This window comes from Dermacentor albipictus, chromosome 6, assembly GCF_038994185.2.
Source record: "Dermacentor albipictus isolate Rhodes 1998 colony chromosome 6, USDA_Dalb.pri_finalv2, whole genome shotgun sequence".
Lineage (NCBI taxonomy): Eukaryota > Metazoa > Arthropoda > Arachnida > Ixodida > Ixodidae > Dermacentor > Dermacentor albipictus.
In genome coordinates, this window is record NC_091826.1 from 88,280,780 (window position 1) to 88,295,685 (window position 14,906).

The 14,906-nt window shown below is 43.7% G+C and overlaps 1 protein-coding gene across 1 annotated transcript in view; it reads right to left on the reverse strand.

The window, feature by feature from the left end:
• Positions 1-13,645, reverse strand: part of LOC139061277 (uncharacterized) — a 39,951-nt gene extending 26,306 nt beyond the window's left edge. The window contains exon 1 of the mRNA XM_070541002.1: positions 13,417-13,645. The gene's annotated coding sequence lies outside the window, so the exon portion shown is untranslated. The remainder of the gene's footprint in view (positions 1-13,416) is intronic.
• Positions 13,646-14,906: the final 1,261 nt, after the last annotated feature.

Here is a 14,906-nt window from a genome sequence, read left to right on the forward strand (position 1 = left end):
GCAAGGACCAGGTATGACCGAAGAGCGCCGTGCACGTGGTGACCAGCAGCAGTACAATTGTCAACAAAATTATAACACGAATTGCAAATGGTAGAAACAAGGCTAAAGATTAGTCGCTGTTAATTGCGCAGGATATATCCGCATTAAATTATTGACAATAATACGTAATATGTGCTGTGATTATAAATGTTTCGCGACGAATGGATGATTAGTAACACGTATAGGTGACAGTAGCGCCATTACCTCGTCAGGGCCATTGAACGCACGTGTGCTACAGAATGCTTCCATTGCAGTTACAACATTCAAGCGAAAGCTGAGCAAACAACCTGGCCAAATGAATTTTTATTATGCGAGTTTGCCAAGAAGTTCATCTATTTTAAAATCAAAAAGAAACTCAGTCCCCGTCCACCTTTTGAATAAGGATGACAAGTGAAGCTGCGCATGCGGGCCCCTTCATGGCGAACGGCACCTCCGCCGCGGGTCGGCCCGGCACTGCACTGTCTCCGGGATCGGCCCACATATGCGCAGTTTTTTGCATACCACGTCAACAACGACACGAAAATTTCTTTCGATGGCAGAGGTACAAAACTTCGCTGCAAAAGGGGTTCATTGCTCAGGAATCGTGCTCAGTGCAAGGGTATGTGGTCGCGGCATGCGGAAGGGAAGTACCTTTTTCTCTCTGCCTATATTTCAGGGCACTGAAGAACTTGAAGAACCGAGACAGTGACCCCCACCTACTACATGTCGGAGGATTGCTTCTCAGTATGCACAGGTAAGTGCAGTAGGTATGTGCAATTCCTTATTCTTCAAATACGCACGTCCTTGTGCCTTGCCGTTCTTTCAGATACATAGTTCCCTAATTCTGGCTTGTTAATATGTAGTTTGTTCAATACTTCAGCATCCCACAGCCGCTTCCGATACTTCAAATTATGGCGTAAGAATGACTTAAGGTCTGTAGCTGGTATACGTTTATGTCTGGCAAAAATAATCGACGTAGCATTTTTGTCAGCAGCTAGTTTGCCTTTTATTGCTACTCTAGCCAAGTACGTAACATAAGAGAATACTTTTGTTGTACATATATCTGCAAAGCTTACTAGGTTGTTCATTTCATTAAAAATTTATTTCCTTTGAAATTCATTAAAGCTCTTACAGCAGTTCATCAGTCTGAATATGATAGCTGGATTGAATTTTCTTTGCTTTATGGGCTTCACAGGTGAAAGCATCACGTACGCCTTAGCCGTGAAAATACTTGTTTTAGGATTTACAGCGCCGGACGTCGTAAACGACGCCCGGAAAGCTACACACGCAGCACCAGCTGTGAACTTGAAACCACCTGTATAAAATGCGCACGAATACTGCGCCTGAAGTTCAGTGAAATGCGACTATGGGTGTCTCAGGAGCACGTTTTGTTGGATTGTCGCAATCGATGGTCTGCCATTTCAAAAGCGCTGGAAGGCGACTGAGAATCATTAGGACATTTTCTACTAGTCGGTGCATGTTTCTTTTCCCACTCATAATTCAACGCCAAGTACACCCTGTGCCATGCTGCAGTATATGATGATGATGATGATGATGATGATGATCGTTTTTGGCCGTCCCATTGAAACGGGGTGGCGAAAAATAGTCGCCTAGCCTGCTTGCCGCAATCAAGTAGGCTATACATGCTCTTCACTTTAGTATTTTCCTATCCATCTCCTCAATCTTATTTATCCTTGTTCAAAACTTGCAATTTGTACAGCTACCTGCGCCTGTACCTGTTCTCTTTTTCCTGTTCTTTCTTTCCCAATCAGTACTCTAAACGCCTTTTCCTTATCTAGACTGTTAACCAGGTGATGGTTGCGCGCACTTTAAATCCGAGCGCTTCCGGAAAGTGCTCGCTGCCTCACCGCGGGAATACCTTCACCTTCCATGAGGATGTGCTCAGTAGTCTGCGGGTTTTCGCTGTAGCATACACTTGCCCCATCTTGTCACGAGTACTTGCTCCCATATAATTGCGTCCTTAGGCAACCAGCTTGAGCCTCGGATAGCAAGTCACTGCATTTTGTGCTACCTTACAGATTCTCTTCTAATTTCATTGTTGTTATAAATTTACATGCTGTTCTGTGTTTGTATTCTTTGCATCAAGTTCAATGTCTTTGGTTCTCTAACTTTCTGATAGGTGGCTCCTAGTCTCCTATTTCCACTTTCAATAACATGTACTTGGTCGACTACTTCGTGGACCTATTCCTCCATTCTGTGTCCATGCATTTCAGGCACAGACACTTGTTCCCTTTATTATGGGAACAGTGTCGCGTGCTAGGTGCTGGAGCGCTGGACTGGCGTGGTATACTGCAGGGCGCTTGTCACTTGCGCGGAAAGCAATTCTAGAGTGAGAAAAACGCGGTGCCTGGCTACCACAGATGCTTTGCAGCAAAGCTATTAGCCTGTAGTGTGTCGGGTTTGTTTCGTGACGTGTTCACGCAGAACACGACGGTTGGAAAAATGGTTTGTCTTTCTGTTTCCGCGTAACATATTTATGTTTTCTCGTATATTTGAATAACATTCCGTGCCTATCATGCCTGCAGCGTACTTCACCTATTTTCTGGCGCAGTTTACTTTTGAAGTTTAATTTAGTTCAATAAGGCACTTGCGCTTAGGGAATGGCCTAGAAGAATGGAGGGTGTATGCTGCACTTCCACCGATGGTCGTGGGCACGTGACGTACGTATATGTCGTTTGTGGTGCTTATGTAGCGTGAGTCTAACCGCACCAGCTTTGCTGTGCATCCGCTTTTAAAGAATAAGATGGACGCGTTTTTGTTTTACAGCGAAGCTGTATAACGAATACATCTAAGCTACCCACCGGCAATGGTGGATGTCCGTCCGTGCAGGCATCACGTCGACGTGATAAAATTTTCGTCTGCAGTTTCTCGCGATCTCTCAATCTTGGAAAGAATACAAATATTTGGCCGCTAAGAGAACTATCGTTACGCCGAGTTTCATTTACTTGCCGCAATTAGTTATTTCGCAGTGAAGTTGTAAACGTTACCAAATTCCCGTCTGCTGTGGATACATGGCCCTAAACCATATGGTAAAACCATATGGTCATCAGAACTAACTAGAAGCAAATGTGTCACTTAGCAGCTAAAAGTTCACAGTGAAGTTGTAAATATTGTGGAATTCCCGTCTGCCATGCGGCGGTACTTGTACACGTCACTATTCCATAAGAGAATAAGAATGAATCACTACACAGTCAAAAGATGTATTTGTTGTCTGTTCTTCAATATTCATAAGAATAATATTTTAAAAAATAGTAGGAGATCCTAATCTTTGACTTAGATGTCCAAGTGGCACTCGCACCTCGACGTTCGTATTCTTTGGGTTAAATTTAGGTGAATGCAACGCATGACCCGAACTCGGAGGCAACTTGTCCATTTATTAACCGGTTAAATATCCTGCCACCTTGTGTGTGATGTCATTAATGCCGTCATTACGCCCACTTTCTACTTCCGGCTATACAGCAATTTCGCCAAACTCGTCTCAAGGCTACGATTATGTGCGGTAAACGGTGATGTCACACTATTTCAGAGACGTCATCGCCTCAAATTGTAACTAAACTTATGCACCGATATATCGATAACGAAACCAACGAATGTGGCATTGTGCTATTTTTCTATTTTATTTTGCATTTTATTTGCTCCACAGCCGTCTCAGCAAATGAACCGGACGTGCTGCGGAAGAAACAAAAGTGTCCATCGATGCTTGTGCCACTAATAACTTTATACATACATACATACATACATACATACATACATACATACATACATACATACATACATACATACATACATACATACATACATACATACATACATACATACATACATACATACATACATACATACATACATACATACATACATACATACATACATACATACATACATACATACATACATACATACATACATACATACATACATACATACATACATACATACATACATACATACATACATACATACATACATACATACATACATACATACATACATACATACATACATACATACATACATACATACATACATACATACATACATACATACATACATACATACATACATACATACATACATACATACATACATACATACATACATACATACATACATACATACATACATACATACATACATACATACATACATACATACATACATACATACATACATACATACATACATACATACATACATACATACATACATACATACATACATACATACATACATACATACATACATACATACATACATACATACATACATACATACATACATACATACATACATACATACATACATACATACATACATACATACATACATACATACATACATACATACATACATACATACATACATACATACATACATACATACATACATACATACATACATACATACATACATACATACATACATACATACATACATACATACATACATACATACATACATACATACATACATACATACATACATACATACATACATACATACATACATACATACATACATACATACATACATACATACATACATACATACATACATACATACATACATACATACATACATACATACATACATACATACATACATACATACATACATACATACATACATACATACATACATACATACATACATACATACATACATACATACATACATACATACATACATACATACATACATACATACATACATACATACATACATACATACATACATACATACATACATACATACATACATACATACATACATACATACATACATACATACATACATACATACATACATACATACATACATACATACATACATACATACATACATACATACATACATACATACATACATACATACATACATACATACATACATACATACATACATACATACATACATACATACATACATACATACATACATACATACATACATACATACATACATACATACATACATACATACATACATACATACATACATACATACATACATACATACATACATACATACATACATACATACATACATACATACATACATACATACATACATACATACATACATACATACATACATACATACATACATACATACATACATACATACATACATACATACATACATACATACATACATACATACATACATACATACATACATACATACATACATACATACATACATACATACATACATACATACATACATACATACATACATACATACATACATACATACATACATACATACATACATACATACATACATACATACATACATACATACATACATACATACATACATACATACATACATACATACATACATACATACATACATACATACATACATACATACATACATACATACATACATACATACATACATACATACATACATACATACATACATACATACATACATACATACATACATACATACATACATACATACATACATACATACATACATACATACATACATACATACATACATACATACATACATACATACATACATACATACATACATACATACATACATACATACATACATACATACATACATACATACATACATACATACATACATACATACATACATACATACATACATACATACATACATACATACATACATACATACATACATACATACATACATACATACATACATACATACATACATACATACATACATACATACATACATACATACATACATACATACATACAGATGCGTCGAACAAGGTAAAACGCACCAAAGCTTCACTGTTCGTCTTTCACAGAATGGAAGGGCTGATTCATTTTTCCCCCTGTTATTCGTGTATTTTGCTGCGCCTCCATTCTGTTCACTAAATCTTCGGCACATAACGCGCCACCTTCACATGTTAAATCGTGAATGGCTCGCTTCCATGTTTTAATAGTGGCAGCGATACACGATATTAGGTACACCTAATGCTGCCGTTTCATTTCTTACGTTTTTTGCGAGTCGTCAACTTAATAAGGCAGTCCTTAATCAGAAGGCGGCACTGAATTTCCACATTATTGTTTATAACTTTTGTATCTCTCTATAGAAGTTACGGTAGCCGGTAATTTTTTTTTTCAAGTTCATGTTGCAAGTGCGTGTTGAAACAAGCCATGTTTACGCGGAATGTCGTCACCTGATTACATCGCTTTTCCTATAAGCAACAGAGCAATTTAACGCAATAAAAGGAAGACAAGTAAAAGGAAACTTTCAACTAGGATTCGCTCCTCTGACCTAGAGACCACAGGCCACGTTACCACTACGCCACGCGGGAACACGATGTTTTTGGAATAACGTATACTGTGTCAACTGCTATAGGCGCAGTTTCATTTACTGCTTGCATGTATATCGCACAGACATTGTAGATGTGCTGTCGCCCCTGACCAGATCTTACGTCTATTAAGAAAGGAATTGTCGGTATTGCTGTCAAGTGACACAACACTGATTTGCTTTTGCGATTAGTATTTTAGCTTGGAAAGACGTTGTACATGAACTGCCGACCAGAAACGCTTTACTGCCAATTTTAGTAGCCTAGTCCTGTTCTGCGCGAAAGTAAAATGCAACGTTTTCTTAGTTAAATGCGTTTCACTCGACACATCCGTATAGAATCGCATATCGCGGCCCGGGAAGCGTCAGTTACTGCAGCTGGCAGCCTTCGACGGCAGCACATATACATGTACGCTTATAATGCATCGCATGGGCGCTCATCGCTTGTGCCGACACTGCACACACAAAAGAACTATTGAAAAACACTAATGCGAAAGCTTAATTATAAAGTGATTTTCTTCTTCAGACATGTTTATTCCTGAGCGCTGATGGGCCGATAGCCTGTAGGCTGACTCAGCGGGGACGCCAGGCCTAAGTTTCGGCGGAAGGGAACGATCTCGGCGTGGGTATCTGGCGAATGCTTAAATCGGTGTATTTGAGCCTCAGAACCTCTTACACCGACGGTGTATATGGCTGCGGCATTTCCGTCGTTCGTGAGCGAAGACATAGTTATAGAAAGGCAGAGATTAGCCTGTGTCCGTGAGCGACCCCCGAACTAACTCTTTGGCACCCATCGGCATAACCGCGTGAACGCTCGCGTGCCACTGTTGACGCGTTCATCGTCGTCTCCTTCCACAGCTGGCTCCGTTGCCGCTCATTGGTTAAAAAGGTATGAGCCATTCTTTTGCAAGAGGGCTAACCACGTCACCAGCAGCAGCTATCATCATCAGTCGTGGTTCGACAATCTTCCACCGCTGGCTCCGTTATACCGCTCATCATTCCTGCGTATAATTTCAACATAGCATCTCGCTGGCGGCTCTCGCCGTCAGCTCGCTGCGTCTGCACGTGGCGGACGTGGTCCACGACGCCCTACTCTGACGCGTATCCCGCTGGTGTCTTTCCGAAAGATGGTCCGATTTTTCCGTTCAAGTCGACGGCTACACCGACGTCGCGTGCGGGCGTCGAGCCGACCCGCGAGCTGGCGGAGTTGCAATACACGTGAAGAACGACGTCGCCGCCTGAAGACGTTTCGTCTGCCAAGAGCAAGAAAGCGCGGCAATTTGCACCGACTTGTGTGCCGTGAAGACCGCCGACGGGACGGTCGTTGGCACCGTATACGTTCGACCAGTTTCTTCCAAGCGCGACGTAGAGAGCTTTATGAACGACTACATCGGATGGCTCCTCGATCCGGCCGATGAAGATCAAACTCCAGTCCTCTTCGTTGGCGACTTCAACGTGGACGTGTCGCGTTCAGTAATATGCGGCCCTCGTTTATGCTACAAGAGTTCAGGCTATAGTGCTGTATACACCGATCCCAAGGAGCTAACGAACATGAGGCACACATGCTTGGCCTTAACTTTCGCGAAGAACCTGTCCATTGTCGTCACCGAACCCTTGGCCGTCTAACATAGCGACCACAAGTGTAACTTGCTCGAAATAAACACCAAAATATTCATGTATCTCTGTTGTACATTATACCAGCTATACAGCTTCACTTGTCTTCCGCTTTCACAGAGTGGAATGGCAGCCGTTTTTTTTTGCTGTTCATTTTAATACACTATGTAAAGTGGATATCCAGGAATCGCTTCAGATTTGTTACCGGTACGATGATATCGATCAGCGGCAGGCTTGCCGGGATTCGTTGTCGAACGCGTCCGAAAGAGTTCTGGGTTTGTATTTCGTGCACACTCCTCAACATTGCCACATTTCGCAGTCATCGGTTTGGTCATCGCTTGTAAACAAATATAAGACAATTACAGGAACACCTCACAGATGCTGACATAAGAAATGCGGTGAAGGTGCAGAAATTGCAAACTTGCAGAACTTCAGCTAAAGCGCCATAGATCACCCAGAGCAGAACAGAAGTGAACGAAGACAGTACTTGTCTTCATTCCCAGCTGTTCTACATGCTCTCTTACACTGTACCTCAATTTATGCAGTACCAACTAGTCCGCCAGTGTGCTCTTTTACAGATGCAGTGCTGCGAAGCAATGAGCCGTCGTTGAGGACAGATCAATGAAAAAATAAACACATGCTACTAAAGAATGAGGCGTTATCTGCGTTAGCGTGTTTTCGTTCAAGACTATAGCTATCGGCACAGCCAAAAGGAAACGCAAGAATTAAGCTTCGTGCACTATGACGTATGTATGCATAACGCGGCAGCTTACGCACCTTTATTCCATGCTGCAACGCGAAACAGACATTCGTGACCACAAAGTATATAGCGTTTAGGACCAAATGCTAGTATTTTCTAATTGTATCAAACATTTACCATACAAAAGTATCCTATACTGGAACCAGTGCGGAAACATTCGCCGGCGCTTACGATGCTCCCTAATTCGAAATTTGAGAGCCGATGTATAAGGGCTTTCATTTCGCGATGTATTGGCTCGCACGGGCAATCTCTCATGCAGCACATCGCAAACAGCGAAGTGTGGCGCGACTGCCTCGTTAATCGGAATATCGCCAGAGGCAGCGCGTGGGTTAAGCGTGGGCTTTGTTTCCATCTATGGTATCGGTGGTGTCATCGGTTAAGAGACAATGCGCGTTGCTATGACGCCATCTCGTAGCCATCCTCGCCGCATACACTGTAAAATACTTACTACTACCATTACTACAAATACTACCATTAGGGTGTTATTTATATAGCTGACACCCTAAGGGTGTGAGTTAAACACATTTACACCCTTTTTCACTTTCAAGGATGTAAATTATTTTACACTGTAGCCGTCTCGTGCGGCACTACGCTTTTCTCACGCTGTCGTCATACCCTCATCCGCCTCATGCTTTCGCTGTGCCCTCCTCCGCTTTCCTCCTCACGCTTTCTTCGCCTTCGCCATCTTCCATCCCCACTGCGCTGCTCGTTCGCTCTTTCATCCTTCGCTGTGCTGGTCACTCGGCTACGACGAGGGACGCCGACGCTCAAATTGCTTACGGAAACCATGTGCTCGAATAGTTAACGAAACAGCTAGACAACGCTGTAGGCCTTTAACTTTTGGCCAGAGACGGGTCCTCGCTCTTTTGAAGTTGGGGTTAGGCTTGCTTTTTTTCAAGAGGATGGAAAATGACCGGTAGGCCATCTGACAGCGTTGAAAAGTGATCGGTGGGTCTTGCTGCTTTCAGGGTTGATGTTCGATCAAGTCGAAAATCATTCGGTTGGTACCGGGAGCCTAATTGCTTTTTTTTTTTTCAGTTCAGTGCAGCATGAAATTCAGCCATGCTGAATGTATGATTGTTTAGTTCATTTGGCGTGCTTTTCCGATCTATATGGCGTCACTCTGCTTGCCTTTGATATCTTAGAAATGAGTCATTGTAGTGGGAACAACTAAATATATTCGATGTGAAGACCTATAGGTATTGGCTTGATCTTTGAGTGTCTTCGTGTTATTTACCAAAGGTAGAGGCTCCTATTGCAAGCATTTTAATTTGTTTACTATCCAAGGCTATCTTTCGTGTGTGTCAGAATTTATTCTACAGATGTATTTTGGCAGCTGCCCCTGTTGGAACGGCGGCGCGTTCTTCCACCATGAGATTTCTTCTTAAAAGTGATTAGGTTATCTGTAGGTAGTGAGTCACGAAGAGGACTCCAAGCCTTATTTTGCACTCTGCGCACTTCCTTGCCCTCGTAATTCCACGAGGAAACAGGAGGTTTTGAAAGTGACCCATTCCTTCCTGGGGTACTTATTTTCGCTGAATCGATTACAAATGCTCTTAAATATGTCACTGCGTTAGCAATGTGAAGTACACAGATAATCCCAGGTCAAATTCCTGAGCTCTGTTTCGCTTCTGGTAGGCTGAGACGGCCTTCCACATGGGAGCATGGGGAAAGCATTCATCCACTTTTTACCTGTGTGAGAAAAAAAGTTTCGGCTTCAGAGTACCGAGTAGGGACCGTAGGTTTTTACACAGCTGGACATGTGATCATACTAAACTGACGTGCGCTCGCCGGTGCGAGGGCTTCGTGTTGCTAGTTCGCGTGCTACGCCTGCACGTGCTCTGCGACGTCCTCACTGCCATCGTCGTAGACATCCTCGTTTTCGTCGTCCAGCGGCGACAATTTCGTGCAGGCGTGAGTCGCCGCCGCATTAAACACGACCAACCGCCTTCGATTCTATCCACTACAAGGCAGCGATTCGGATAGAGCGGCCAGCGACAGCTATATGCATAGGTACCACTGCAATAGTACGAACCAGTCGCTGAGGACGCTTTGGGAACGAAACATTCCGGAGCAGGACACAAGCCAGGGCAAATAGTCGGCATAGCACAAGACTTGGGTGTACATAGCCTTGGTGGAAGATCCTCGGACAGCCCCAAGCATGGCAGGTTGTTTATATCAGGCACGCTTGAAAAGAAGCGTGCCAATCTGACTGCTCTTCAACGGGGTCTAAGCTAGGCGACCAGTGACGAGAACGCACTCTGTCCACTTCTGCCGCTTATCGACACCGACGGTAGCAAACAGGCAAGCTAGCCGACCTGCCGATCCCTTGCAAACAGTTTAGACCTAGCTCGTTGGCCGTTCGATCTCGGGCCCACGGCCCTCGCGATTTGTCCGCAGCTCGTAATAAAGCGCCTATATTCGTCAACGATCAACCTCAGCACAATTATGTCGCTCATAAGTGGAAATACAATCAGTTTTCCCGACGCCGTTGGTAGCGATGAAAAAACATGCTAGCCCCGCGAGCCGCTTCGCAGAGAATTGCTGAGGCGGCTGAGATGACCGCTTGCAAGTCGAAATCACGAAAACGATTTATAACTTGCACTTTCAAGGTTGCTCTATCTGTATGAGTTATGTCGTGTCGGAACCAAAATGGTAGCCGATTTTTATGCCGCCGTCAGCGGTGAATGAGGTCAGCGTCTTGAACTGGGAGAAAAAGCACCGGGACGATTGAAGCCGCGAGGAATTTGCTCGCGGGGTCTGCTACGTGGCCATGACGTACACGCTAGCGGCGCTGTCATTGGCTGCGGCCATCCGACTGACACGACAGTTGTGGGAACCCGCGCGACCACATCCAGCAAGCTTTAAGTAAAGCGATAGATACACCATCCGATCAGGCATCCGACACGCCGGAATTGCAGCCGGAGTCGAGGTGTTTTGCGGTGCCGAAAAGCCGGATGGGTCACCCCACGCGCGGCAAAACCGCGCAAATTTTTATCGTCCGACGCGTCTTACAATGACGGCGCGGCTGGCATGTGACGTTCTCTGACGTTGCCTGCACAGAGGCGGCACCGAAGGGACAGTTTCTCGCCGTCTTTTTTTTCTTGCCGGCTACCATAAGTATTTGACACGAAATAGTGATAAGACAAAGCACACGAATCTTATTGCAGCCGCTTCTGAATGCGACGGCGGTTCTATGTATACGAGACAACCATGTACAGCAGCAAAATTTATTCTACCATAAAAAATGTCACTGTTTTGTTTACACTCGACGTTTCTACCGCATTCCTTCTACACATTCTCGGTTCATGCTAAGACGACGTCTGCCTAATCCTTCCAACGACCTAACAAGTGTAGGCGATGACTCAGCATATAGCATAGCTTTACATGCGTTGCATAAGCGCGCCTACACTCGCCCTATAGGCAGAGTCTTATGGTAGAAAGCATGAATGAACGCACGCCACCGATTCGCATGCTTATACCGTTTGAATTGTACGTTTTTGATTCACTTCATGGCACCCGCCTATTCGAGCACAGAAGTTGTCATGAGTAAATATCTGTGTCAGTTCTACAATTCATTACCGTACCCTGGTTTATTTCAAAGCCCCAAACGGTCACCGACAGCATGAGAGAATTCAATAAAGCATTGAACATTACACAAATTATTCCTCAGCTCACGCTTTACTTTCCGCTTGCGGTTAGCTAGCATGCGTTTGTTTATTTTTCATGTTCTACTCCATCCCAAAGAAAATTAAGAGGCAAAGCATGAGCAGTGTTCCTTTGGGCTGGTTGACAAATCTTGTAAGAGTGCCCAATGTCAAACAGCGTGACACAGGAAAAAAAAAGACAACACAAAGGAATTTCCTGTCCCTGTTTGTCCTGTATCGCACCGCTAAAACTGTTTCACAGGCTTAAGCAATTTGACAGCGAAGTTACCTATAGCTAGGGTCGCGGGCTTTCTTCGGGGCGTAAAGTAGACCGGGAACTATCATCCTCTGTGGTCGATTCCCCCATATGCAATTACTCATACCGCCGTAAGGCAGAGGCTATATACAAGCACTCAGCAAAGGGAAGCGAACAGCGCATACATTGTTTGGAATTACCCTTACAACATACAGAATAGCATACGTTTCAATCAAGAAGAAGCTCAAAACAAGCATCCGAATCGCATAATTGATGAACGTTTCTGCGCCTACATGCAATGCGAGGAGAGTAGCGCTCCCCGCATACATTCGCTGCAAAGATTACGGTAGCGAAAGCTGCCGCGGGGACGGCCGCTTGGCTATCATACGAAGCAGAGAGTGACGTAACTACACTTTCATGCGTGAAACAGCCCGCCTAGCAACTGATTTGTGTTGTGAAAGTGCCATGGGAAGGCCAGGTAGGGTGAGGACTCCTGAAGGGCAGCGTGCATACGAACCGTGGCTAGTTTCTCTTTTGTCAGGTCCACTCTTTGTAGGTGCACGAAATAGCGGCGCAAGCCAATTCGCGGGCCGTCGAAACGCCTCAGGCTAGTTAGGTAAAGCACACGTGAAAAATTTCAACCGACGACGCTATGGGTACTCGTTCTAGTTGTCGGTTACAGCTACCATCATAGAGTGGATTGGAGACCACCTTTTCTTTTTTTCTTTCGACACATTTTTAATTTGCCGATGCTTTGTTGCTGCTCCCACGAAAACAAGGCTTACCTTCAAAGATTCCTGGTGCCCGGCCTCGCTACGACGTGGCTCCGTAAATGTCCGAGCAGAGTGCGCTCCCTGCTAGCGTCTAGTGACGGGGCCCGCGGCTACACAACTACCACATGGCTGTATCGGCGGCGATACAGTAGAAGGGATGGAACGCGGTAGATGCACAGCTGATGTCAGCACAGCATCTAGCCAAGCGAACGTTTGCGCGCACGGCGCCTGCAGCGACACGATATCTCGGAGCTATGCGCAACTGGGCATGCGTGACAAACACTGCGATAGTACTATGCATTCGAGCTTTAGGCACCAACCTCGAGGATAAGACAAGTCACGTCCCGTTCAGGACAAAATTTATTATACACAGAATCAAACGAATATCGTGGGTACAGGCATGACGCACGTGTCGCATTAAAACTACCTTTTACAGTAGCGGAACAGCAATTTCTCATTTTGACTTTAGCTTTGATTAGCTCTTTGCCGCAGTGTCCAACATGCATGCATGTGGCCCATGCAATCTCATGTTTACCTGAAATATTCAATAATAATAGCTGAGCCTGTTTTGCACTGATCAATGAGGCACTCTCGCTTAAAAATACCAAAATGGTTTCGCCTATTGTTATTAAAATGGCTACCGGTGCGTATATTGCTCCATAAATCCACTTCTACCATTCAAGCTTTTAGCAGAAGTTGCGCGTTCGGCGCGATTAAGTTATATATAAAATTAGATTCTGAAGCTTTGCACGCCAGGCCTCGTTGTGATTGTGGCGCTACGTGCTGTCGCACCCCGAATCAACTTTGACCACCTGCGGTTTGATAACTTGCGCCTGAATTTAAGTACACGAGCATTTTCCCATTTCGCTGCCGTAGGAAAGCGGCTACCACCGCCGGGATCGAGCGTCCGAACCAGAGCTCAGTAGCGCAAGGTCATCAAATTTCCATCACAAACACGCCAGAAAAAAAGTTAGTGGAACTAAGGCATGACAACAATACGACGCCCTTCACCATGCGAGGCTAGAAGCTACAATCACGAAATCAACCTTTTCGAATGCGCTGGGTTGCAAAATAGCTACCGTACATATAAGTGCGCTAGCATTAGGAATGTCGAAAGTGCGAAAACTAAAAGTACGGCAGAACTCAACTCACGATTAATATTCACGGTAATGCGAACAGCAGCGACGCAATGTTGCGGCAGACGACATTCTTAAAGTGATGTTAGTTTGACACGTGTAGTGGTAATTGTGAGACTTCCGTTCTTTCGGTTATATGCCACATAATCTGATATCGTCCCATTTTGCTATGGTGCTCGTTATCCAAGGTAACTCATGAGCATGGAGGCATATCGATGACCATGTAACGCTGATGACATTATGATGAAATGACGAAGGCATGATATCGATGGAATGACAAAGGCGTCTAACGAGATGGCACCACAACAATGAGACGACAATTCTTAATATATAAGGATGGTCCTACGACAACTTGACGACAACGAT